At 43.2% G+C, this 27,498-nt stretch overlaps 1 long non-coding RNA gene across 2 annotated transcripts; it reads right to left on the bottom strand.

Annotated features, from left to right (window-relative positions):
• Positions 1 to 3,351: 3,351 nt before the first annotated feature.
• LOC309447019 lies at positions 3,352 to 13,349 on the bottom strand. Of its 2 annotated transcripts, XR_014185543.1 has the most exons (5): positions 13,234 to 13,322; positions 12,906 to 12,987; positions 11,798 to 11,937; positions 8,794 to 8,908; positions 3,352 to 4,329 (listed from the first exon to the last, which is right to left on the bottom strand). It is a non-coding gene; the product is annotated as an uncharacterized lncRNA (long non-coding RNA). The 2 variants fall into 2 exon arrangements; XR_014185544.1 differs by lacking the exon at positions 12,906 to 12,987 and having other exon boundaries at positions 3,353 to 4,329; positions 13,234 to 13,349.
• Between the last annotated feature and the right edge of the window lie 14,149 nt (positions 13,350 to 27,498).

The following is a 27,498-nucleotide window of genomic DNA, read 5'->3' on the forward strand; positions in this document are numbered from 1 at the left end:
TTTGTCTCGGGACCCCCGTCTGATAAATCACAGAATCACTTTGGTTGGAAGAGACCTTTAAAACCATTGAGTCCAACCATTAACCTAATTCTAGCAATAAACCATGTCCCTAAGAGCCTCATCTACGAATCTCATGACCTCATTAATGTTTACAGATATATAAAGGGTGAGTGTCACAAGGATGGAGCCAGGCTCTTCTTGGTGACAACCAATGATAGGACAAGGGGTACTGGGTACAAACTGAAACACAAAAGGTTCCACATAAATTTGAGAAGAAACTTCTTCTCAGTGAGGGTGACAGAGCACTGGAACAGGCTGCCCAGGGGGGTTGTGGAGTCTCCTACTCTGGAGACATTCAAAACCCGCCTGGACACCTTCCTGTGTAACCTCATCTAGGTGTTCCTGCTCCAGCAGGGAGATTGGTCTAGATGATCTTTTGAGGTCCCTTCCAATCCCTGACATTCTGTGATTCTGTGATTTTAAACACTTCCAGGGATGGTGACTCCACCACTTCCTTGGACAGCCTGTTCCAATGCCTGACAATCTTTTCCGTGAAGAAATTTTTCCTAATATCCAGTCTAAACCTTCCCTGGTGCAACTTGAGGTAACTTCCTCTCGTCCTATCACTTGGTACTTGGGAGAAGAGACCAACACCTTCCATGCTACAACCTCCTTTCAGGCAGTTGTAGACAGCAAAGATGAAGAACCTCTCTTCATCAACAGCAGAAAGAGCACCCAGGGCTTCCCTTAGCATGCCATGGATGCTGGTCAGCCGGACCCCACCATGAAGCCTTGACTGCACATGGCTGAAGCAGATCACCGCCATGGGCCTCATGCATTTGATGTGCCAGCATGCACAGCACTGGCAGCTTCCACCAAAGACTTGCAGGTGTCCAGCATATCTGAAAATTAAGTCTTTTAAGTGACTCATGGCTCCAGGGGGTCAGTGACAGAGCTGGGATGGACGTGAAGAAGGGGAAGCTGGCCTTCAGTCCCCATGGGTCTGCTGCTGTCCATGAAGGGTGTCAGAAAGGACAGCTCGTCGCGTCTGTGGACACGCTGCTTGAGGACTTCTACCTCCTGCCCCATTGCCAGCCAAAACACAAGTATTAAAAAATGCTGATTCTCTAGTATGAGAGAAGAAAAAAACCCCATCTAACAGATCTGAATTTACTGCCCAGAACTCACAGCCCAGGCTGCTCCCATACTCTGGCTTTATCGACCAAAGCATGTGGGGCTGGAGCTACCACTTACATTACCAAGAGGAATTAAAAACACCTGTGGCAGGTGAGGCTACCAATAGAAGTGGCCAAGGGGAAAATTTAGATTCTGTGAGTCTAAACGCCAGGCATGGGTGCTCTGCTTTGAGCCCAAGGAGGGCTTTTTAGCTTGTTTGGATTTAAAAAAAAAAAAAAACAAAACTCAAATCTGACTGCTAGAGAAATAACATTTTTTGTTGGGGAAAAAAAAATGGAAATCTAAACCAAATCTATGCAAAATATGGTTTTCTAGAAATTCTTCTCACATCCTCCCACCATGTTCATGAAAACAGCAGCTGATGTTTTCCATACTGTATGTTTGAAGAAAACTCTGTGTTTCCTCTCATCATTTAAAGTTTTATGCTCTCTTTTTACCACTATGTAACAAATACACAGAGGATATTCACCCAAGTGAAGTCAGACTCTAGTGTAAATAAAAATATAAAAAAACCCATACACATACCTAAGAAGGAATACGGACAAGGGTGTAAAGCTAAATATACTTCTGTTTCATATTGTCATATTGTGAATAGAATGACTCAGTTAAGACCCCTGGAACTGTGGCCATGGGATTGCAGGGACACTTGCTAGTGAACATAACAACTTGGCTAACTTACACTGTATAGCAGTGTAATAGCCAGAGATCTCTGCCTTGTTCAGAGACTCCATCATTGAGTAGAAAAATCAAAGGAAGGTGGGAACAAGAGGTATTACCATTCTTTGTGAAGAATGTAAGACAAGGAAACAGCCCTGACCCAACTTGCAGGGCTTAAGTCCCTTCCCTGATAGAACTCCCTCAGCTATCAGCTGAGACTGCACATGAAGAACAGATGAGCTGAATCATCCTCTCTCCTTCGACTGTGGAAGAAGCATAGGGCAACAAAATGCTTCATAGGGGTATTTCAGACAAATTACTCAAAATGCCGGACGTGAAAGAAGGTTTGAGATATTCTAGCTACAACAAGGGACGTACAGTTGGGGTATCCTTGATGCCTGTCCCGTGCCTAGCTACCCTTCCTCTTACAGCTGTTTGGTATTGCTGAGCAGGTCTGTTTAATGGTAAAACCCTTCAAAGCTTAAAGAAAATGTAGTATTTCTTCTTCCTCTGGCTGACCTCTGTCTGTCTACCTCTATCTGTTTTAAAGCTGCTGGTTTCCTGGGTGTTTTGGTCTTTCCTGAAAGAACCTTCTGACAAGAATTGTCTATAGTGAGAGTATATAGAGCTTTCTTCCATCCCTTTGTACTAATTGAATCCTCAGTGCATTAGCATCACCAAAGGTAGATTAATCTTCTTTTTATTTTAATGCTGAGATCAATGTCTCTGTCAACATAGTTTAATGAACCCAGTAGAGTTTTACCACTTGCCTTTACCTCCTCTAGGATGGTCTTTCTCTTAAGTATGTCCTGAGAAAGGATCTCTCTTTAAAATTCTCTTTGGACAAGCTGCAGGGTGGAAATTTCTTCTGTGGGGCATGATCCAATGCCAAAATCCTGCCCACTTCATCCCAGCCACCAGATTTCCCAGCAGCTGGCATGTCATCCTGCAGCTTTAGGAACCAAGCTGTCTTTTGGTCAGGAAGAAATTAGGATGGACTCCACTAAATGGAAGGACCAGTGGGATATATGTTCACACACAGGCTGTGCAGCCTGCGCTCCTCTCACAGATGTAACACTATGGTTTTGTAGTACAAAACTTGTTTTTTGATGGAACCAAACTTCTTCCTTGAATTTTTCAGGTGCTGTTGTTTTAATTCCTTCAAAACTTGGCAATAACAGCCTTTCTCTGTTTCCATTTCTTTTATTATCTGTTTTACCCAGGCCAATTGAAATTTTATGACTTCTTTTTTTCCAGAAGAAAGCACTGGGATAGGGTTGGCACTGAGAACAAAGCCCTGACTCAGTCTGTATAGCCACCGGCCAGCATTGCAAGAACATGATATATGCTGAGATTCAGAGCAAGTCACCACGACTCCACCATCCTCTGCTGTCTCCAAGTAACCTTTTTCCCCACGGAGCCAAACTGTAAGGACATTGCACACGAACAAGACTTCTGAAACTTTTAATAACCGTTCATTCAAAGTCAGCTTTTTGTATTGGATCTGGCCTGTCATCTTTGTCTTATACGAGAAAAATCAGGCTAAGAAGTATTTCTTATATAATTCCACAGCCTTATAAAAGAGATTGCAGAGAAGAGGATTCATAGATGTTCTAGCCTGAGCTCATTTATTTCATGTCACAATTGTCTGGGAAAAGCAATCTTTCCTCCTGCTTGTATGGATGGCACAGACAGTAGGGGGTCCAGCCCCTCCTTCAACACTGAATCTGTGTCTGCTGAAGCTGGTGGTAAATTGCCTCTGTCTTCAGTGGCAGTTTGACACAACCTCTTTCTGATCAGGTTTGCACTGTTTTCTTTTTGCTTATATAGGGATCAGCCCCTGCAAACTTTCTGTGCATCGGCTGCTTCCACCAACTTCAACGGTACGTTTGAGTGGATGAAGATTAGTTACTCATATGTGGTCTTCAAGACTGGAGACAAAGATAAATAACTAGATGCACAAATCTTGCCTAAGAGGGCTGAAACAGCTTAGTTTACTCATCTGCTTCTGTCACGTGTGTCATGGTTGAGAAAGACAAATGAGATGGGCCAAGTTCTTCCAGGATGAAAGTAGTAGATGCCATTTATTGCTACAAGTGCATTTTTATACAATTCTACCAGTTCATGTGTCTTTTCACTATTGGTTACAAGTTACAGCACTGACATCTCATTGGCTAATTTTTCTATCATCCATGTTATTCTTCTATCCCCTTCTCTCTCACAGGTACATCTCTCTCACGGGTACAACTCCATATCTCCAGATACTCCTTTACTCCCATCTTTCTCAGGGATAAACCTTAATATCTTCAAGACTGATCTCTACTCCCATACTTTCTGTCAAGGATTCCACAGACTCACTGCAGTTTCCCGCACACGTGCAATGAACGTGACTCGTAGTCCTGCTCTGGCTTCAGCATTGTGCTATAAATCCTTTGCAGCCCAGCACTTCCCCAAAATGGCTAGGAACCTCCACATCTGCAGGGATAATCAAACAAACAGAATGGAGAATTTAATTGTAGAGTTCCCAGACACAGCTTTGCATTTAAAATGAGTATAAACAAATAGATCTGACAAGCTGGGTTACTTAGAAAAGGAGCTAGCAATACAAACCAGAGAAAAAACAGTTTGCATTTATGATATTCTAATCACTTATACTTTCCTTAAACAAAATACTTAAGTAGATCTCATGCTTCAATGAATTAGAAGGGACTTAAGTATGCACTTAAAATTCTGTAAATTCTTAAAATATTGCCAAACAAGGATGCAAGCCTTCAAAGTGCTTGGGCTGAGTATATATACTTAAGTGTTTTACTGAATTAGATCCATGGTGTCACAGAGCCTTGAACTGAGCTCAGAGGCTTCAGCCTAGATGAGGGATAAAGGCAAACAGCGTAACAGGAAACTCTCAGGATTTTCCAGAGTCTAGTGCATAATTAGATTAAATGTACAATCCCATCTTGGGATTATGAACCGGTTCGGGGTTTTTTAGCTCATTAAAAAGAGAAAGAGCCTTCCTTTGCAGACATATACAATATCTATCAGGTAGCTTTTCCTATGCTTGCACTTTCCTAGTACGTGGTACTTCAAAATTAAAGAAATGTCAGTGACACTGCAGTTTAGTCCTGAGTAATAAAAAATGCCCAGTGCACAAGGGAATGAAAATCCTTCCCCCATGTTCATCCAGATAGCGTTAAGTTCCTTCCCAAGTTTCCCTTGGGCAACTAAATGGATTGTAATGGTATTGCAAGTAGAGCATAACACTGACTGCAACAATTACATCGATACATTTCAGCAAGCAATTCTTGATTATATACCTTATGGCACATAAGCACATTTATTTTAATATACATTTTACATATAATACACATTTTCCCCTACCTCTGATCAGAGTTAGCCACAGCCATTGCTTGCAGAAATGCATGAAGCAGAGCAGATTGTATAGCTTCTTCCCACTGCTTCAGGTCTTCATTTCCCTTAAAATTCTATGCTATTATTCAACCCCAGCCTGATCATGCCCTCCAGCACTACTGAATTCCAAGGTGATAACCGCTTTGAAATTGATGCAAAGAGCTATAAAGAAGACTAAAGACATTAAAAGTGTCAGTTACCTTCTCGTGGACTTTATCTGTATCTGATATGTGATTCCTTTCAACTGTTTGAATTTAAAGTTTGAATTGATTCAGTCGTACCAGCATAGGTCCTGAACCTGTACAGTCTGTTGAGCAAAATGTTATTGTTTTTAATGGAGGCATTGCACCTCTGAAGACAACCAGACTATCCCTTACTCTTATCTATGCTAATCTTACACTTGATGCATCCTGTTTGCTGGTGTTCTGTAACCTCCCTACTCCTGGTCCAGCACCCTCGGGGCAGGAATGGCTGCCAGCCCCCATTATCTGGGCTCAGATAGCCCCAAATGTGGGTAACCTGCAGGAGCTGAGGTTGTGTGAGCCGCAGTGACTCCTTGCAGAGACATTGGGATGTCTGGACTCCTCAAAGAGCAGCTTTTCCCTTTTCTGAGATATCTCAGCAGTCCCCCCTTGTCTTCCTCCCAGCCATAAGAACAGGGATGAGATCTGGCTGCAGAGCAGTGCCCACCCCAGGACCTATAAATATGCCCTGATGCCTGGGGCTGGCTGGACAGTGCTCTAGTAAAAATGAAAACAACTCAAAATTGTGAAAGCAGTTTAATTTCTGAGATGTCATCAGCCTCCTTTGCCTTTCATATGCCCTATATACCTGACTTTAAAGGGGATTGGCAGTGGGGCTTAAGGTCCAGAAGCTGTGAAGGTATATGAAGGCTTGATTCCCCGTGGGCCTCCATTCCTCTGCTGCTCCAGCAACGTGTCAGAGCAGGTCCACGTGGCATAGCCCAAACTCTGGGCAATGGTCACCCCTTCACCCAGCGCAGTGGCAAGGCAGGCCGTGTTGAGGTCCCTGAGTTGTATAGATGCCTCGTGTCCTTTTTCTCAAGGCTTCAGCTCCAGTGCAGCAGCCAAACGCAGGGAAGGCTATAAGTTGCTATTTTCTCCAGCAGCAAATTACTACACAGCTGTGTCCAAGAGGAGGTGTGGAGGCAGACACAGCACAGCACTTGCATGCTGCTCATCGCTGCTCCAACAGGGACAGAACCTTGGCATTGAGTTTTCCCACATACATCTTTAAAGGCACAATCTGATTATAATTACTTAAAAAAACCTACCATCCTATCTCCATGGGTAGCATGCCACCACATCAGCTTTAAAATCTACTGAATGCAGGTGTAGTCAAGATCTAGACCTCCTGTGAGTGGTGAGAGTTCTCAGTAATAAGGAAATTAGCAGCTGGAAGATAAAGAAGCCAAGGAAAAATGGAACAACCAGACCTTTCAGAAGCACTTGGGAAAATATCATTGACAATGCTCAATTAAGGATGGATATTGTTTAAAACGTATGAGCAGAGGCAATAACAGGCAAGCAACAGCTGTGCCTGTTGAATACCATCCCTTTGAGCAACACCACAAATCCCCGCAGATGTGGGAATTTTCATTAGCTCTTCCCCCACCTCACATATGCCTATCTTTATTTATAGCATCTCTAACAGCATTTCAGGTTGTAACCTTGATTTATAATATTGAAAATGCTGGCACACCATGTTGTTTGCATAGGAACCGGCTAGGTGAATTGCATCGCTGAGCTGTAATATTGCCGTGAAGAATAGCAGATGTTTAGCTGTTTTCATTTCCACTCCTCTGTGGACAATCAACAGCATCTGATAACTTCTCTCGCTTGCTATGAGGTGGCCCAGAAATCTAAGTGGGGGGTCTGGCCAGAGCATTGTACACTACTGAATCAGCAGAATACCTACATCAGCCTCTACACAGGCTTAATGACAGTAGATATCTCAGTAATTTGTGCATTGTTTAGAGCTTTTTTTTGTTCTTCTGATTGTCCTAGGTCTGTGGCCAAACTTTTTTGGGCTGTTTTGCATATGCTATGTAGTCCTCTTCTGGGACTTCCCACAGGACATCAGACACCTTTCTCTTATCTTCTTCAGGAACTGAAAGCACACAGTACAGATGGCTCATAAATATTTTTCCCCTAGTGAATATTTTCACTAAAATGGAAACATCTTTATTGTAACTCAATTTCCCATAACCTCTTAATGAGAAACCTCCTGCTTTTCAGAGGAAAACAAACAAGCAAGCAAAATCCTCAACCCACTCTTGCCCTCAGCTAGTTCCCCCAGCTAAGGATCTAGCCAGGCTGCAGAAATTGTGTTGTGTAATGCCATGGAAATGTAAGAAACACAACAAATCACTCTCACTCATCTCTCAGTCAGGCTATCTCCCACTTTTTAACCACAAAATTTAAACTGGTATCTGTCCAGTGACTGTGGGGGAGCTTTTCTCTGGGGGTGTCCTAGACTGCAAGGTGCAGAGCCTGTGTCACCTGGACAATGGCACTATTTGTCACCAGAACACTGCAGCTCAGCCGCACTCGTTACTCTTCATTGATCTGCATGCACTGAAGCCGCACTGAGTTGTAAACCAGTTAATTCGATCCAATATCAAAGCTGAATCATGCCAAACCAGTGTAGGCTGATCTAAAATTGCTCAAGAAGTGTGGCTACTTGAAAGGGTGTTAACTTCACCAATTTCAAGGAAGTTACTCTTGTTTTGTGCCACTATAAACAAGAGCAGAGCTAAGTCGTGAGTCATCACCCTTCTCTCTTTTGCTGTTTCTATTTTCAGAGGAGATCTGCTGGCTTTGCTGCTGGCTGAGCTTGCAGTCATGCTTTGGAGCTCCTTGCTAGTTAGAAAAAAGAGGGATAGACTTTGTTCTCTGTGGGACAGCAAAGAGAATCGGGATGTTATGAGCTGGGAAGGGCTGAAACCCAAAGCCTTACAGTATTTTTAGTAATATTATAAAATACAGGTGCCCCAAAGCCTAGGTTTTGTCTCAGCTGGTAACAAGTGTTTAAGAGCAGTCATTCTGTGGCCACACTGGGTTCCCAAAAAAAGTACTCGTCCTGAACAATAAAAAAACGGGTTCCAGGGAAAGCAGTTTATGGCATTACATGGACCTGGACAAAGATGCCTGAGGTGAATAGTTACTTTGAAGCCCTTAAGTATCTTTGCATTGCCATATAATCAGGAGGTATTTTTAATAGAGACAGCTATTTTAAAACTCACTCCTCTGACAGAGGCATGCACAGGCAGGATGCATGCATTTCCTAAGACAGGCGATGTGGCAATCCATCAGCTGAGAAACATCTGAAAAAGGGTGGTTTTCCTCAAAAGGAAAATGGCTAAAGAAAGCATGTGGCTTTCAGGGGAGGAATACTTTATTATTATTAAAGAATCCAGTCCACAAAACCTTTTTTAGTCTGACATTTAGCATTTGAACTATCGCATGCGGTCCAGCATCGTAGCTATTAAAATCACTTGTTTGCACTCACCAGTCAGCAAGTAACTCTGTGGCGAAGGTACTGTGTTTATATCTTCCTTTTCCACCCAAGCTGCCATTAGCTGTCTGAGCTTTGCTTTCAGAAACTGCTATTGCTTTCACTGGATCTGAAAACAAGATGTGGTAGGAGCCGTTACTAATTGACAGATTCTTTTTGCAGACTTAGGGATGGACACTGTGCCCCCGGGAACTAAGGACAGTCTGTCTTCCGCGCCCGCATTGCTTTTGGGTACAGTTCGTCCTGAAGTTTGCTATGCTGGAGAAGATCTGCAAAAGAATAGGATGAAATTCTCCCCTGTGTGGGCAGCCAGCATGGGTTGCATGCTTCAGCACAGTCTCCTGTGAGCCTTATTTTGACAACGCAGTAATGTACAGATGCGTACACATACGCAGACACATCACAAGAAAAGCCAGAGGCCACGAATGCATTTGCAAAGGGCAAGTTTTATTTTAGTTACCTCTCTACTGGGGGATCTCCAAAGCCACACCTGAGCTCCCAGGCAGAGGTGACACCAGCGGGGACACAGGCGCTGGTCAGTTCAGCCCTGCTGGAAGATCATTGGGCCTGCTGAGCTCCCCTGTATTTCAAGGCTTCAGGCAAGCGCAGCCTCCCGCTCTTTCTCACAACAAAGCAGGAATCTCAGACAATAATAAGGTGCCTAGAGTTTCTCACAGGCCTATGTTATCTAACACAGAGGTTCTACTCATCAAGCACACAGTCAGTAAAATAATTAGTGTGATGTATGTGCTTTTTCTACAGACAGGTGCAAGTCACTTGAGTGTATTTACATTTAACTAACCTCCTCGTCAAATCTTCCGCTATATCCCCATACAACAGACATCCTGTTGGTTTTCTGAAAATGAGGGAATTCCAGTCTTATAACTTAACTGGTGTCACATTATTATGAATCACCACCAAAATATTTTTCAGTGCTCCTTGGTATAAATAGAAAACTTAAGCAAAAGCAGAAGAGCTAAATAAGAATTTAGTACTTACTAATTACGAGTCATAAAATCACTCTAGTTAGAGCCCTGTAAGTCTTGATGTAGAATATGTTGAATAAAGTTGCCTCTTTCTTTCTTTCAGGCCACCTTTTCTTTAACTTGCAGCAATGCCAGGTTGGGCTGATTTGTGTTTCTGTGCTGAAGCCCAGCAGCCGAAGAGAACAACATAACATGCAACCAAAGCTAAAGAGAGCTTGTGGACTGCAAGCTCTTCTCTGGTGTGTGTACATGCATGTGTAGATACACCTGGGTCAGAAGAAATAGAAAGACATCTTCCCACTGCTAGGATGGCTTCTGCTGCTGTTGTACCCAGACATCTTCTGTGCGACCTGTTGACTTTGGTGGAGTTAACCATCTGCATGGCAAGGATGCTTAAAAGAGAACGTGGACTATTGAAGCCAATGGGAACTTTGCCATATCCACTGGATTCATGAGGAGCAGAGATACTGTGGTCTTAAAATTACAATCGGCTTTCAATTATTGTTTCTGGCTTGGGAGGGAAGGGCTTAGAGAGGAAAACGGATGGAGAGAAACATTGATTAAAGTCAAGAGAAAGGGTTTGAAAGCAGCATCATTATGCTTTCTCAGAACAACAGGAACATAGCACATCTCCAGAAGAATGTAGATTGAATTCAAATTGCAAACTTGTATATTTTCCCCTAGGAAAAATGCTGTGGTGAAAAATGTTAATGATTTAAAAATAATGCTCAATTTTTCAGGGAACAATTTTCCAAGCAGTCTTTTCTTCCAAAGCAGTTGCTGACCATTTAATGACATAGTAAGTATCAAATACTGGCAGAAAGTGTATGTGGTAAGGACCATATAATCACAAAGTAAATTCACCATTATTTTTGCCTTAAAGCCCAGCACACGTGTTAAACGATATTTTTGGGTCTGCTGTGTATAATTACCAAACATCATACACTTCAGGAGCACATAATTACCATGTATAGTCATTGCACCAGGAGTATATAGTTACTCCCTCAGGTCCAAATTCTCCTCTTGGATGCTACCTCTGCCCTGTCTGAAGGGCCAAGTGTGAGGCCAAATATAAGATCCTTAGTGACCAGGATTCCAGGGTCTTACACATAAAAAACCAACTCAACATATTACCCTATTCTTGTTTGCTTGAGAAAGCTTTGGGTGAGACCAGGCCTTTGCAAATGTCACAAAGGAACTACAGACTGGCCTAGTTGCTTCAGCTTTATCACAAAGATGCTTCATTTGTCTGTGTCTTCCTTTTGCCCTCGCATTACTGCACTGTGTGGCAATATGTCCATCTTCAAGAGAAGATCGTTTAAAAATGGTTGCAGGAAAATGTGCCTGATAGGCAGATGTCTAAAGGATTGAACTTCAGTTTGTCAAGAGGAAGTTCAAAGAGATGACTGGAGAAATGCTAGGTACAAAGTCAACTAAAGGTACAACAAAATGGGTGCCTGGAAACTAATGTTGGACAAGATCAACTAAAAATTAAAGGTAAATTTGATGGTCAAAGTAACTAACCACTGAAGCAAACTGCTCAGGAAATTATGAAGTCTTCACATCTGAATGTCCCCTAATTGAACTCTGGACACCTTTCTGGAAAGAAAAGGCCTTCAATAAACAGAAGGTCACACTGGTGCAAATGTGAAGTGCCTTGAGATGGGAGAATTCAGGAATCAGAAAAATCAGAGGTCAAGCACACATAAAACACTCAACGTCAAACCCAACCCTGAAGGACACTGTGTTTGGAGAGCGACGCCACTGCCATCAATGGTGTTGTATGGGGCTGAGTAGGATGCAGATGGGAGCAGAGTCACCCATGCAACAGCCCTTTGGGCCAGTGTTTGGGTGTGCTGGGATGGCACTGGGCAGGAGCAGCCTCTACAGCTCTGAGGAGCAGAAGAACAGCTTCTGCCCAGGCAGCACAGCATGGAGGGTTTGGAGAAAGGGCAAGGAAAGTTCCAGGAAAGGCTCCACATTGAAATATGGTGCATAAGAGCATTTCTCACCTTGCTGCATATTGAGCAGATGAATGTAATGATGTATCTGACTGAGGCTTAACTTCTCAAACTCTCCCCATAGGCAGAAAACTTCCTGTTCCCTGGAAGGAGAGTGGTAAATCCACCAGGGTCATTGAGCTGCTGGGTTCCTAGACGGAAGAGAGAGTGGGGTGATTTCTGGGCTGAATGGCTGAGTGAATCCTTGGGGAATGCTGCCTGGTGCTGTGGATGTGATTGCCAGTGTTGGTGTTTAACACAGCACAGGGCAGAGAGAAAACCAGAGCTATATCCACATGTGATATCTGTATCACACTGAATTTCCAGAGAATGCACAGAAAGGTTGACTGGGCATTTTTTCAGCCAAGTTCCCGAGACCTCTTTTTTCAAAGGACATCCAGCATGGAATGAAAATCTTATTTTCCTTTTGGGTTCCCGCTTTTCCTCCCTATGTTTAGCAGCTTGCAAGTGGTCACTTGTGTCTGAGGAGTGGAAGAATATCGCTTAAGTAGATGAATGTAACCACAGGACTACAAAACCAGGTCACTAATGCTCTGCTGTCCCTTCCTGTGACTCAGCCACACTGCTATAGCTGAGGCAGGTCCTGGTATCCTCTTTAACATTGTCTCACCAGGTACTCAATGCCTGAGCTTTAGAGACCTTTCTTAGTCAGAGCTGTGGTGTATTGTTGAATTTAGATAAGGGCTTCGGGTCACCTCAATTCAATGTGTGCCTGGCTTGCTTAATCTGAAGCCCATTATATGAGGGAACAATTACCTTGATTTTCTCTGTCTTCACATTTGTACTCTGCAGTCTAGGGATCTCAAAGCAAATGCTAATTAGTAAATATCTTAATTTAAATTTAAACCAATGCTATTAAGATTTTGGAAGAAACGTTAAATTTTGAGAGTACACTCCCATCAGTGCTAATCAAGTCCTGCCAGTTTATATTTTAAAAGTCTTCCATATAAATATCACAAACATTAACTATTTTACCATCAGTTGCCAGCGGAAAGCAAACAAGAGCTATTTCAGCGTGAAGCATTTTGCCATACATCTAGGTAGGTAATTTAACAAATCTCAGGCTGATGTCAAAGGTCCCCATGACTCTCACACTTACAGGCTACTGCACTTGCATTGCCTGACGTCTGCTGTGCCTCAGCTGCAGAGATCTGGTTCAGGATAATGCTGGCAAGTATTTCCTTTGATGTTAAACAGCATGAAGTAAGTGGGGACAAAAAGAAAACAAACAAAAAGACACTGAAGGAAAAAAAATCAAGCAGCACTGAACTTAGAATCCAATCTTTCTGAAATATTCATGATAATAAACGGTCTGTTTTCACAGTCAATCTTCAAGAGTCTGTTAATATCAGAAAGTTCTTGATGCTGTTTAGTACTTCAGTACTAACATACGTTTAATAATAATTGCAAAATGGTGCAAAACTTACGATGCAGTTTCCACTCTGTGCTGAGGCAGATCTGGTGTGATTCTCCTTGTCAGAGGCTTGAGTCAAGCCTGATGTGAGCAGGAGCAAATGAAAGTCTACAGTCTTTATTTGTGAAGAAATAAAAATAGCAGTGACACAGGAAATATCTGGAGGCAGTGTGATTCGGGGGATTAATAACAGTGACAAATGGCTCTTGTCGATTTACAGCTGCTCACATTTGGTCGCGTATCTCAGCCACCTCGTGTTTCCTCTGCCCAGATGGAAATGACAAAATGAGACATCAGGCACTGGCAAGTTAAGCCCTACATGAATATTTCAGATCTTGCGGGTAGTGAGAGACAGAGCTTATTGCCTGAGGTACATGGTGCACCTGGGCACTGAGGCGTTGGGAGATAAACGATACATGGAAAAGATCTGCGTGCAACGGCGCTGCGCAGAACAGAGCACGGGAGTGCCAGTAGCTGAAAGGGAACCAAGGCTCAAGGAGCATGGAGAGGCAAAGAAGCAGAGTTAAGAAAGATCATGGGTGTTCAGGGGTGCTGTAGAGACCGACAGGGAGGTTGTTTTGGCAGAGTGGAGGGAGCAGGAGCTCAAATAGCACAGCCAGGTCTGCAGCGCCCAGGGAGCAGAAGGGAGCATCTGCATGAAGTGCAGCCCTTGCAGCTCTTCTTGCCAACTTTTGTTCTTTTTTCTTCCTCTTCTCAAAATAGTCACTTGCTAGAACAAGCCTCTTGCCAGGATGTCGCAATTGAGACGTTTGCTCCGGATCCTGGCTGTGATTCCTGTAGCACAAGTATGTTGGGTAAATCAACCCCCCTCCCGCCAAGTGGCAGAAAACACAATCCTGACTGCACTGAAAATAACAAACTTTGACTCACTTCCTCTTCAGAAACTCTTCAATATGACCCATTATGCCATTCTCCAGCCTCCTGGTATCAAGAAGGAATTAATATCCATTTAGACCCTGCACAGCAAGCTTCTAGAAGATAATTTTCATAGCACATCTCCTCCAGTCATGGTCATTTTAAAGTGGTGCAGTTATTCCTGGCCTTGTGCTGACCAGTGCTCTGCTACTATCACCAACCAGTTTGTGTGTGTATGTGCATGTGATCCAAATCTCTCCTTGCTACTCAATTTACAGAATATATGATTTGCTTGGCATTTTAGTAAGAACACCTCAAATCAGTAGGTTGGACTCCAGCAGATCAACTGTTCAGCTTTTCAGGTGTATTGCAGCCTCCAGGAATTATCCCAACTGTCTGTCATCAGATCAGCGCCTGACATTAAAAAGATGTAGGCTCTGCTTCAGTGGATAGCACACGTTTCCCTGATGACTGCTGGGAGGCAAGTGGGGAAAAAGAGACGGGCAATTGCTTGAATGTGAAATATGCATGAAGAACATTTTTATTAGCCCAGAACTGCATCAGGACCCCAGACTGCAGCCTTGCTGGGCTTTACATCTGTCATTTAGCTTTGCAGACTTCTGAGCAGCAGCAATAAATCTTTTTTTTTCTGCAGCATGGCAACTATTTAGGCAAAACTGTCCTGCACGCACATATACAGACACATGCCCTTTGGGTGACTGCTTGCTGGAAGAAAAATACTCAATAGATCAAGGACAGATGTGCAAAAGTAAAAATATCTTCTTAGTCATTGGTGTGAGTGAAGGTCTGCTAAAGAACCAAAGAGGGTGAAAGGAATTTCCATGTATTCAGGTGCTGGCTCAGCATCTCAGTCTGTAACAGGGCTGTTTCTCTGCTGAAAACTCAGGGTCATGCATCTGAACAGTACTGTATCCATGGAAAACCAGGGGAGCCACAGCACATTTTTCAGCCAAATCACCCCCATTTTAGCTGCAATTCCCCACTGTGTACAGCAGGAAGGACCTATCCCAGGGATGAGGAGATGCAGCAAGATGTCAATAATGTATCATGAAGATGAACACTGAATGTTCACCTCTAAATTCAGAGCATTGTATTGTGACACTTTCTGGTGATATCTTGGTGGAATTTTAGCATGCAGAAATATCCTTAACAGGGGCAGAGCACAGAGTCCTTTTGAAAAAAGACCACTATTTTCATTGCCACCCAGAAGGATGCCGCAGATCCTGCTACCCAGAAGGATCTACTATTAACTCTTAATAAAACACCTAACTGCTTTTGAAAATCCGAGCTTCTGTGTTTTATTAGCGCCCCATCACAGAAAAAATTATATTGCCCCCAGTCCCATTCAATACCACTTCTAATCCTCCAGGATTTATAATTTAAATAAACATATCAGGGACCTTAATCTGGACCATCCAAGAGTTTCTTTGGGGTTTTTATTCCAGATTCCAATCAAAGAGATAAAGGGCTGGGATCTGGAGTCTTTTCTTCTGTAGTCAGGTGTTTCTTCTAAAACAGGGAGAGGGGCAGGAAGAACATCTCCAGCTGACCCTGGGCATCTGTATCCCCTCTGAGATTGCATCAGCTCTGCTGCATGACGAATTATTAGTTGGGAGTCATACACAGACACCATGAATGAGGCAACCGGCAATGAGGTGGGCAGCTGCTCCCTCGTGACTCCTCTGGGGTGCCAGCGGTTTGGATGCAGCTGAACAAGCCGAGTGCCCGTGGGGAGATGTGTACGTGCACGCAGAAAGTTAGCAAAACACCCTCCTTTGCCAAAGGGGGCCAGGTTGCTGGGGGGTGCATGCTCGGTGGGTGGCTGCCTGCGCCTCCCAAATCTGGAGGTGGCCATGGCTCAGGTGACGCTGTGACAGGCAGCCATCGTGCGTGTGCACTTGGCTTCCATGGAAGGGCCAAAAAGGCAAGTAAACACACAACGCCACCCGCTTGCCTGGGCCTGCCTGGCATTTCGCACCCAATTTGTGTACAACAACACTGCCGTCATTCTCCCAGAAAGGTAAAACAGCCACAGTCAGTTGTTGTCTTTGGAGAAGCTGTTTACTGTGCCTGTTCCCACAGTGAGAAGAATGGGTGTCTTAACCTTTTTGGGGTCTCCCAGAGAACAAAGATGGACCCAACACAAGGTAGAGTTACAATCTGAGGTACAATACTGCCCACCCTTCTGCCCCACGCTGTTTCACAGATGCAGGTAAGTGCCCACCAAGATGCCCTCCAAGGTCCAGCCAACACCCGTAGCTGGGACCCTCCTTCAGGGCTGATGAGAGCCTGCACCATTTCTGGTGCCACCTCACATTACCTGGGGAAAGGTGACTTTGAGGGGGCAGTTTTTTAGCAAAGACATCTGCAGCTCATTGCCCAGCTGGAGCGATGTCCTGGAGCTGGAGCAACGTCCCCCCCAGCTGAGGCTGCTCTGGCTTCAACACAGCTCAGTGTCTTTGGTAGGACACAGGTCACTGTCTTTGGTAGTGATGTCAAGGGTGGGTAGAGACGGTGTTTTGTTGATATGTGGAAGACACAAAGCTGGGAGACCTGCAGTGCATCAGGGTGAGGACTAGAATTTAAAATAATCTCACCAGCTTAGAAAAACAGACTGGAGCAAGTAGGATGAAATTCAGTAGAGATAAGTGCAGGATGCTATACTTAGGCTTGAAAAAACAGCTCTTTAAATCTTTCAGCTTGAAGGTGTGAGAAGGAATCCTACTCTGCTAAGCCCTGGAAAAAACTCAGCTGGATTTCCATGCTCAGTTTCATGACCAGCTAGAAGACCAGATTTCTACACAGTTTCTTTATGACTCAGTGTAAAACAGAGGCTTTGTGAAACAACAGACAGAGGCTTTTTAAGGATCTGTCATCATTCGCCTCTGGCACAAATAATTCTGCTGGTTTGGTTGACAGTGTAAACTTCTGGAGTTGCAGTCTGAGAGCACACGAATTAAACTGCAGATTTCTCCTGGAAGATGGTGGCCAGAAAGTGTGTTGGAGACACCGTTTGAGTGGGAGAAACCATGGTGATGTGGTTGTGCTGGGGAATATACCTTGCTTCCCTCCTGTGATGCCCCTAGTTGATAGTGGTATTACTCCAATAACATCATCAAGGCGGTTAGGCTGATATGAAACTGGAAATAATGCAGTGTTTAATTAGATGATTTTGATAAGAAGAACTTGGGGTAACATGTGTAGCTAGAAAAGATTAATCGCAGCTTCATTTCCCAAGGTAATCCCATGTAGGATTGCCTTTGGTCACAATACAGTTTCACTGTAATGGTGCTGCACATTGTTAAAAGTCAGCAGTCATTTATTTTGTGCTGAACCGACTACATTATGAAGGAGATAATCCAGTTTGCTGTCATTTTGGCAGCCTGTTAATGACACAGGGCAGCATAATATCACATGGGTTCAGACTTTAGCTGCTAAGCTTCAAGCACTACACTTTGCACATACTGTCATTCTTCAGGAATAGTTTTTGCTTTATCCTAAAGCTCTGCATTAAATTTATTGTCATTTCTGGCTAGTGTCTAAAGGGCAACTAAATGACATTTTTCTTCATGCCTGTTAAATGATGTAGGAGAGGCGAGAGGGAGGGAAGCATTGGCAATTAACGTGGCCAGACCCTTTGTAAGAAGCAGACGGAACAGAAAAGAGAACAGATATGATCTGACTCATTCTGAAGAGCTTTTAACAAATCCTCCATTGCTCTAAATCTATGTCTGTCCTTCATCTAGAAGGAAAGAAACTCCAGTGGTATAGACACTAGCCTAGGATCCATGTCAGGCTAATAGCTGGCCTGGATCAGGTTTCTCCCTCCCTCTCATACTCCATCTCTATCTCCTAATTTCTAGGTAAAGGAAGGTCAGGCCCACGGCCCAGCCAGGACCCATAGCACACACAGCTGGCAGCACCAGGGACTCAGGTTTAAGCCCAGAGAGCAGGGGTAGATGAAGCTTTAGGAAAACGAGCTTCCATGGCATCCTATGTATATCCTGGCCCTCTGCTCTCTGGTGCTTCAGGGGCAATGCCCAGCTCTGCCCGCTGATCACCGCCCTGTGTCCTTCCTGAGGCAGAGGGACGCATGGGGACTTTGTGCTGGGGGATCTGCAGCCACAGTAAAGCTTGTTTCCTGGTTTTGGTTTGCATGAGCTCCTATCTTCTGAGATTTAATTTGACTTTCATGGAGAGAAAGGGAAAATCTGTTAAAAATAGATCTCTCACTGGCATTTCCACCACACATTATTAGGGTTGCTCTCTGCTGCATCTAACTCTCCCAGGCCAATTTTGCCCCGGGTTTGTTTTTTTCAGGGTATTTCGTGATAGAAATTGTTTCATGTCCACAAACCATAACAAACCCTTCCGGAAATCAAGCAGAGTTTATGTGGTGATCTGTTGGGTTTGCAATTTGCTGTGTTTGGTTGGTTTGAGTTGGTCCATTGTTCATTTGGAGGTTCCCAAAGAGCAGAGGGCACTCAGCTCTCCTGCTTGCTCCCATTCACAAAGGGTGGGAACTAAGGCACCCTCTGACAGTGTCAGCTTTGTAAGGGCAGGTAGGCAGAAGGATCAGGCTGTGGAGGGCATTCAAAGTGGATACAAAAAGCATGACCTTCATGTCCTGGAGCTGATAGAGTCTGAAGAGTGATTCAAAGAGGGTAGGAGGAACTGACACTGAGCAATTGATGAGCAAAGAATATGATCTTAGCAACTGCACTTTGAAGGGTGGCATTTGAGGGAAGCAAAAAAAAAAGAAAAGAAAGAAAGAAAATGAGAGCAATCATTAAAGTTTTAGCAAAAAAGGTTGACCTTTATTGATATAAACTGCTATGAATTATATCAGTTTATACCAGCAGAGGAATTGAACCTGAATTTATTTTTCTTATAGACTTCCCTACTAGACGAATTCACTGGTGAGCGAGATAAAAGTAGGAGGAAGCTGAGTGCTGATATTGCTAACAGCAAAGTCAACTTCTCAGGCCAGCCTTTCATACAAAAGAGCTGTGATCTCACACTTTTGTGCCTTATGAAAAAGACTGAAATAAAGTCAAAACTGCACTGTGCTATACTGAATGGTATTTATGGTGGTGGGAAGCATCCCAACCCCCTCATCCTCTCACCCTCCTGCCCTCTCCCCACCCAGTAAAACACGGCCAATTTGCCAAGACATGGGCTTGGTCTTCCTGGACCCAAGTGGATTGTCATGCTGACTGCATTGCAATTTAAGTGACTGGAGTGAGGAGCAGAAGCTGGAGAGAAATGGGTGGAAGTAGGTCTAGATTCTGGGTGTACAGGGACCCTGGTCGCAGGAGCAAAAAGCCCATGTTTTAGCCCAGCAGTGATGCCAGGCTGACGTTTCTTATTGCCAAGCTTTCTGTTAGCATCACAGCTTCTGGTGCATTTGGCCAAAACTAAATCTCGCCACCACCACTACCACTGCCCAGACATCCCAGCCTTGCATTGTGAAAGCCTGTTCAGCCAGGGCACAAGGACTGCAGAAGGAAACACTCTTTCTGGAAGTAAAAAAAGGAATGATGTACCCATTACCAGGATAAAATTTGAGTGGCAGCATAAAACCGAGCCCAGCAGAGCCAGGGACCCAGCTCAGCCCAGGTTGTTCCCACATTAAATCCTGTCCTTTCAAATGTTGTACCCAAAATGAAGACACAAATTGGTGATCTTAGAATGAAGAGAGGGAGGAAAATAGGGAAAGGAAGCCTATTTTTAATAGATGGAACGCTCTTAGATACAAAGGATCACCATGGATAAGATAATACGGAGTAGGCAGAAGCAGCAGCATTTCTGAATGGCTCAGGAACAGGGAAGGAAGAAAAGCTAAGAGCTGAAGACAACTCATTTTAAGGACCTGAATGAGGAGGATGGGGTGTTCAGCAGTTTCCTATGACACAGTACCTTTAAAAAAAACCTCCATCTTTCAAGAAAAAAATGTAAGAGCTTTTCTGGGTTTTGTTTAAAACCCAGAAACCTTTCATGAGATTTTGAATAATTTATAAATGTCTTTTGCATTTTTCTCTTCCTTAGAAAACTCCTTAAGAATTTAGTGGATCGCTATTGTAGGCGGGACCTTTCATCACCATATTGAATAAGCAACAATGTTCATGTCAATCTCTTGCCTTTAGATCACATTAAAGACTGTATGTGTCATTGCAACAACTGAGTTTGCACAATGCCTTAAGACACTGTTGCTGATGCTTGTGAAAAGCACAAAGCAGCCCCCAGAAGGCACTGCACCCCATTGTCCCAAACTTCTGGTTTCCACTCTTTATCAGCTGGTGATAACAAGAAATATTTGGGGTTTTTTTCTGCTAATATTTTTGGTTCCACTTCTCCTATGGTTTATATAGGGTGTGAGTGAGAATTATCACCCATAGATTTACAAGGGCTTTGAATTAACAGGCTGAGTGTAAACCTTCTGGATTTAATTTGTATAATCCCTATTTCATAGCACTGATTTTTAAAAAACTGTTATCTCTGGAGAGAGTAGATTAACAGTATGACACCACAGTTTGACATGCCCGTATCTTCTTGGAAAGATGTATGCAGAATAAGGGAAGATAATCGTAATCCTTCACCCATTAGGACAGAAAAAAGCCCGTTGTTTCATGCAATTTGGGACGTGTATGCATCTCTCCCTTGCTCCTGTCTTCTCGGTCTCCTCTGCCATCTCCAGCTGGAAAGTCCTTAAAACCCTACATGCTCTATAGGAAACAAGATGTGAAGACATTTCCTAGGCTCCTTCGCATTACCCTTCCCCTTCTCCTGAACACCAGCACGCTTTTAGTTCTCTACTACTGGGCTGCTGCAATTCAATTCAGAGACGAGTGCATTTCAGGTGAACATCTGTGTACAGGGCTATAACCCCCACTTTATGTGGGAAAAACCCTGCAAGAAAGAATGAAGGGAGTCTCCAAGGTTTCCCATGCGTGGGTTTTCCTGAGTGGTCTTTCTGATGAAAGGTGATAGGTAGATTGGGGAATTTGGAGGCTGCAACCATCGGCCTCTCTTGCAACCCCTGTTCCTCACTAAGGTGTGGAAAAATTCTTCCCAGTTGAGCCCAGCACCATCTTCCTGGGGTAGTTCTTGTTTCTGGTGCCTGTTTTTGCTCAACAACGCAGCTCTACACACCACCTTGAAGCACTGCACTGTATTGCATTTACAAGGCTACTTTATCATGCTCATCCTGTTGCTCATGGATAAGCAATTCCACTCTCCACTGGGTGTTAACCTCTTGCAAATATGTATCTATATTTCTCCGCATACTACCACTCAGACAATGCCTTCAAACTTTTCTCTGAAGCCTCTTACATCTCTGGTGATTGCTGTTACTCTTTTCCACCACGATCAATCAACAGTCTGCTGATAACAGCCTGGCGACTATGCTCATTTCTCTTTAAACCACAGAGTCTTCCTTCTAGACCTACGCCATCTCTGTCCACTTTCCATAGGAAACACCTGTTGTGACAGTAATGGTGACATTCCTCCTGTGTGACCTGAACCCTTTGGTGCAGGTATTCCCAAACTGCACAGCTGGTGGTTTCAAGCCCTGTGGTACCCAATTGCTATTCGTAAACCCACAGTCTCCCCCAGCACTCCTGCGTGTGAAGTTATTTCCTCCATGCCTCTCCATCATTCATTAATTTATAATGAGGGAAAGCAAGTTGCTCACTGTTCAGCTTTATGTAATTATGTATTTGGAGCTTTAATTAGAACGCCACTAAAATAACGGAAGACAAATTACTCCAGCTCTAAGACATTATTTAATCACCTAAATGCATTTTCAAATTAAGAAAGAGCTCTTTGATAGCAGTGCCACTTAAAGCAATCCACATTGGTACCATTATTTACCAAGGAGCCATGCATACGCCGCCACCTGCATCCATCAAAACTAAGGGTGCTCTAAATCATCCAGTGCCAAAATTAATGCAAACAACCAGCAAAAGAATCAAGAACAAAGAAAATAACATATGAACCCTGGGGCCTCTCTCTCTAATCTTTGAAAGAGCCTTAGGGCAGACATGTCAATTATATTCTTTGTTCCTCCTTCTTTGCACTGTTTGCATTACAATTTGGCATAATAACTTAAGAAGCCCTGAGTTGTGTTGGATGTGGGTGGTGGATTCACAGCTTGGAGACTGTGGTGGTGGCATTGTTGTTATAGCATGTTACTGTCTAACTCTTATGAAGCTGAGCTTACTGCATCTCCAGCTGCAATTTATTTATCAATTTGTATGTGTGAGTTTATACAGTGTACATATTATGTATAATGTATGCATACATACCCCTGTAGCTATTAAGCAATTTTTTTTTTCCTCTTTTTGCTGTAGACAGTAAATATCTGACTCGACTTCTCCATTTTTCATCACATAACACATGATAGAGTGAGATTTGTGGCATGTGGTTGAGCAAACAGCAATGTCAGTTTTCTTCTCATGTTGACTGTTCTCAAGCTACAGTGACATAACTCCAAACAGATAGCAAAACTTTGTATAACAGTTACATAGCAAGATCTGCAGCTCATAGGTGGAGCCTGGATATTCAGGCAGTTCATCCTAATTTTCTTCTGATAAGAATTTGGTTCAGAAAAGTATTGTCTAGAATCTGTGATATTTCTTCTTAATGAGGGTGATAAGAGAGACATTGAACACATTGAGTCAATAAAATTGTGCTGGAATAACTAAAAGGAAGATATGATCCATATTAGCCTCAGGCTGTACCATTGGCACATCATCCAAGAAAGCAGAAATAGTTGCATTCTTCCAAGATTCAATATTCTTTGAGGTGAAAACACCATTTAGCAAACACATATATCAACAATTATTCTTATGGCCTTCTTCCTCAATACCACAGAGTGTAGCCCAAATACAAGACTGATGTCTGCTCTCTGGCTTCAATGGGCTTTCATTCAAGATTTGGTGTCTTCCACTGAAACCAGAACCAAATGCTTGCAATGAAATAAGTATGTAAATGTGAATTAAGTAGTAAGAGTAGCATTTGAATATATGTAGGCAGTGAAATTGATACTGAGGAAACTTCATGCTCTAAGTGTAACTGGGGTCTGATCAGGAAGAGAAACTAATCATTAAAAGCATTAGTAATTCTCTCCCAAACTGATGTGACAATGGATTTGGTAAACAGATCCTTTGACAGCACAGCACAGCACAGGACACAAGCCCTGTGACTTTACAGACTAGGTATTGACTGGATTTAGCCACACCCTGGTAGGAAATACTCAGAGCTGTACAGAAAGTAGAGGAAATGGTAGCTTTGCAGTACTATATAGTTAATAAGGACACATTGGGAAGAACAACTTGCCTGTCCTTACTAAGCTTTTGCACCGCAATGTCTAGCTCACCATTACACCCTACTGAATAGGTGGGCAGAGGCCCACTGAGAGCAGAGCTGACTGCCCTCTGCTAAACACCTCAGAACCACAAAGTATGGGGTCTATAGAAGCTGGGCATCAAGCCCCGCCGCTCTCTCGGGACCCCCTTCTTCCTTGCAGACATGGGGACTGATAGCCTTGGCTGGGCTGCAAAAATGAAGCAGGCTGTGAGGGACGAAGGGTGACATATCATGTAGCTGCAGGGAAAGCTGCAGGTAGTTTCTGCTATACTGGGGCAGGTGGGAAATGAGGAGACAGTAGATGCCTGGCAAGTTGTGTCATGGCGAGAGAAAGCGCTGCTGCTTTAGCTTTATCTTCACCCTCACCGCAAAGCAGATGGTTCTGAATCACTTACACCAACGCTACTTGTTCCTTGGATGATGTCAGAGGTCCTTGTAAAAAGTATGAGTTAATTTATGCACTTGTAGGTTTTCAGAGCAGTGTTTGTAAGCCAGGCTTGCAAGATGTTTACTATCTAGTCAGAGAACTGTTTTACAGTCAACCTCCTCTCCCCACACGTAAGCTGGAGATAAAAAAGTACTAACGTGTAAAAGCCCTTCAGGAATGGAGGAATGCCAAGCTGTGCTTTGTGGTCACACAAACTAGATCCCATGTAGTCTTTTCACCATAAGGCCCTTTGTGTTTAGTGTGGGGACAAACCTAACATTTCAATTGCAATTCCTGCCTACCATAAAGCCCAGCTTGCTGTAAAGTTGAAGTGACAAGTAGGTTCCTCCTTCCACGCAATGAAATCTCCTGTTTACTTAGGCTGACCTGACTTTGCTTTTGAAGAGCCTTACTACACCTTTTGCTTAGAACCTGAGATAAAGCCAGATGGGTTTTGGGTGTTGTTAGCAATTTTGGCAGTGCTCTGAGGTAGGTTCCATGCTGCAGAGCAAGCAGTGGAACAAGCCTGTTGGGCGTGAGGCCACACACCCCATGGGAGGCAGCACCTGGCAGAGCTGAGGAGCTCCCACAGCTTTCAGATCACTTCTCCAGGGGATGAAACTAGGATCAGCAGAAATTACTGAATATTTCCCCAATGTGAGGAAAATCCCCATGAGTGCAGCCCCACAGCACTATACATTTATTAGACAAATGACCTCATGCATATGCATTACTGGGCCTTGTCAGGGAGGCAAATTCTAAATGATCTAGTCCCAAAATCTATGCTGCTCATGCCTCTTTGACACTTGATGTAGAGTCTTTTCCCTTCTTTAACCAGGTAGGAAAAGTTTCCTACGCTTAGTTAACTTGTTCACTGTCTGTAGGCAGACAATCTGCTTTCATCACTAGCTTTTGTGACTAAGACATCTGAGGATGTATAAGCCACTTAGGGGAAACCCAAAAGCTAGAAAGAAGGCCCATTGCTAGAGAATCATGTCCTTTTTATTTGTGCTTTGATGTAGGAAAGCAAGAAGCCTCCAAGACATGAGCTGTGAACATTTTCTGAGATAGCACTATGGTAATAACACGTTCTTTAACTCCAGGTTAGAGAAGGTGTGAGGTCAAGCCATCAATGATGGGATAAAACAGTCATGTGGCAGCACAGTACTTCTAAGGAAAATTGTTCAGCTGTTTCTGCTGTGTTAGCAGAGTATACAATTCAGACACAAATAAAATTGTAGCAAAGTGTGAAAAGCAAATCAATCCCCTTATTTATGAATAACTGGATAAACCCAGCCATCACTGAAAATTTCTGTGTAATTTAATCATTCTGCCCATGGCTATAATTGAAAGGCACAAAACAGAATCACAGAGGATAAATAGAGTTGTTACATGGCAGGGGTCTGATTTTGATTACCTTTGTAAGGCACAGTTCGGTAAGTTTCTGCTTACATTCTAATTTATGAGGATGTAGGTCAAAGCCATTTGCTACAGCTCAGAGTAAAGCCAGGAGATACATTCTTTATCTATTATGACTAATATGACATCTGTAGAGAATTAAATAAAGAGTATCTCTCCTCCATGGGTTTTTTAAGCATCCTTCTACTGAAATGGGAAATAAATTCCAGGTTAAAGTGTCATTATAACACCCAAACCAAAAAAGCAAAGACAATCTCAGACATGTGCCTGAAACCTGGTGAGCTTCCAGACAAGCTCTATTTTTCAAGGCAGAGTACGTGGAAGAAGTCAAGAAGAAACAGAAATTGTGTGTCTGATTCTTTATTTGATAGTACTAGTTGGAAGAGGGAAGATGATTTTTCATCAGTCTGATTCACTGAATAAAGAGTGGTCAATGACAGCATGTGCTTTTATTTAAAAGTGTTTCTGAACAATTGGTCAGCAAGGCCACAATACAAGCCTAAAACCTCAACAAGAAAGAAGATGCATTAGCTCAGAGAGGTATTGCATCATAAGTTGGCATGTTGACTATGAAATCTGCCATCCTGGGTTCAACTCCAAGTCTGCCATTGGCGTCTCCTGTCATGTCAAGTCAATCAAGTATACCAGGGTTTGAATAAGTGATCATTATTTTGCATCTGACTGTGAAAACCCTAAGCCTGACTTTTTGCAAGTCCCTGAAACTCCAGCTGAAAATGAAAACCTTTCCAGCTGGGTAGAACCTTTGAAAATCAGGATCAGAGTAGCTTGATCCTGCAAAATTAGAAGGTGCTTATTACTCACTAATGCACATCACAGACCTACTGCAAGACTTAACCAACGGCATGCTTTAAACCTTGGGATAGAAAATAATTCACACAATGAATGACAGGTTTATTCTTCTACTGGTTCTTATTTTTTTTTCTTGTCACACATAAAGAATTTTACTTTAAATTGTGGAGTATTAGCCATTTTGATGTATTGAGGAGTAGTCCAAATAATTATAGGATTATACCAACACGTGGTGTCCTAAGAATGCTTTAAGAAGTGCAATGATATTTAAAACAAAACTTGGCTCTGATGCAAAACAAATACCAGGATAAAACATCACCTCAAAACTTGAGACACTGACTGTGACTTTTGTTAACTTAGTGTATTTACTGACTTATGCTTCAGGTGAGATGTAATTTCCTGGAGTTTATGTCCTAAAAAATAAGAGTTTTACAAAGAGTCTGCTTCTAGAATTGGTTTATAGATGATTCTCACACACTGCTCATGAAATATTGAGGAATATGAGTTTCTTGGGAAGCTTGTAAACAGGATTCCCTGCACGTTGATGTTAGGAGCCTCTCTATTCCAAGATGTTCATACTAATCAGGAGGAAAGGGATATTCACAAAGCTAAACATCAGATACAAGAGCAACCTTGTTAGGCTTTCTTCCACCAGATGGAGAAACATGAGTCACCGTGGATATAGCCACTTATCTTAGGCACAGAAGTGTTTCCCAAAAGCATGCACATAGCAGGAGGCTATTCACCTGGAAGCACGTCTGTATATAAATGTGTGGTCTCTGCAAGTACCTGATAAAGATGACCAGGATGTAACACTGAGTATGGTTCCTGGGTAGTGCGAGACTGAACTCCAGTCAAAGTCTGCACTGTTTAAATTTTCCATTTCAGGTGACGAACGCAGCAGATCTCTTTGACAACAGCCGTAGGTACCTCTTTCAGGACATAAGGTCCATGCCTCTGAGAGCTACCCAAAGAAATTATCCCCTGGATGGGCCTCTGCTTCCTGTTTTGTGGCATTTGTTCTGGTACTCTAAGGCTGTTCAGCTCACATCCCAGGGACTCCCCTTTTTCTTACCTCTGACTGCTGAGATGAGATCCTGAGGGAGGCGGATCGTTGTCAGGGAGGACATGTGGGTGCCCTGGTCTTGAGCATCTCTCCCACTGCTGCACCCACAGTGGTGCTTCCCTTTTGGATCAGACCGTTGACTCTCGCTTATTCTGCCTTTTCCTTTCTGACAAAATCTAGGAGGCAAAACTGCCTAGTCTGTAGATTATAGCAGAAGTTTCTCTTGTGTTCTCCACTGTATTGTAAATGAAGACTTATAACCATGTAATTTCTCTTGGGTGATGGATTTA

The sequence above is a fragment of the Streptopelia decaocto genome (assembly GCF_964273445.1).
Source record: "Streptopelia decaocto genome assembly, chromosome: 1".
Lineage (NCBI taxonomy): Eukaryota > Metazoa > Chordata > Aves > Columbiformes > Columbidae > Streptopelia > Streptopelia decaocto.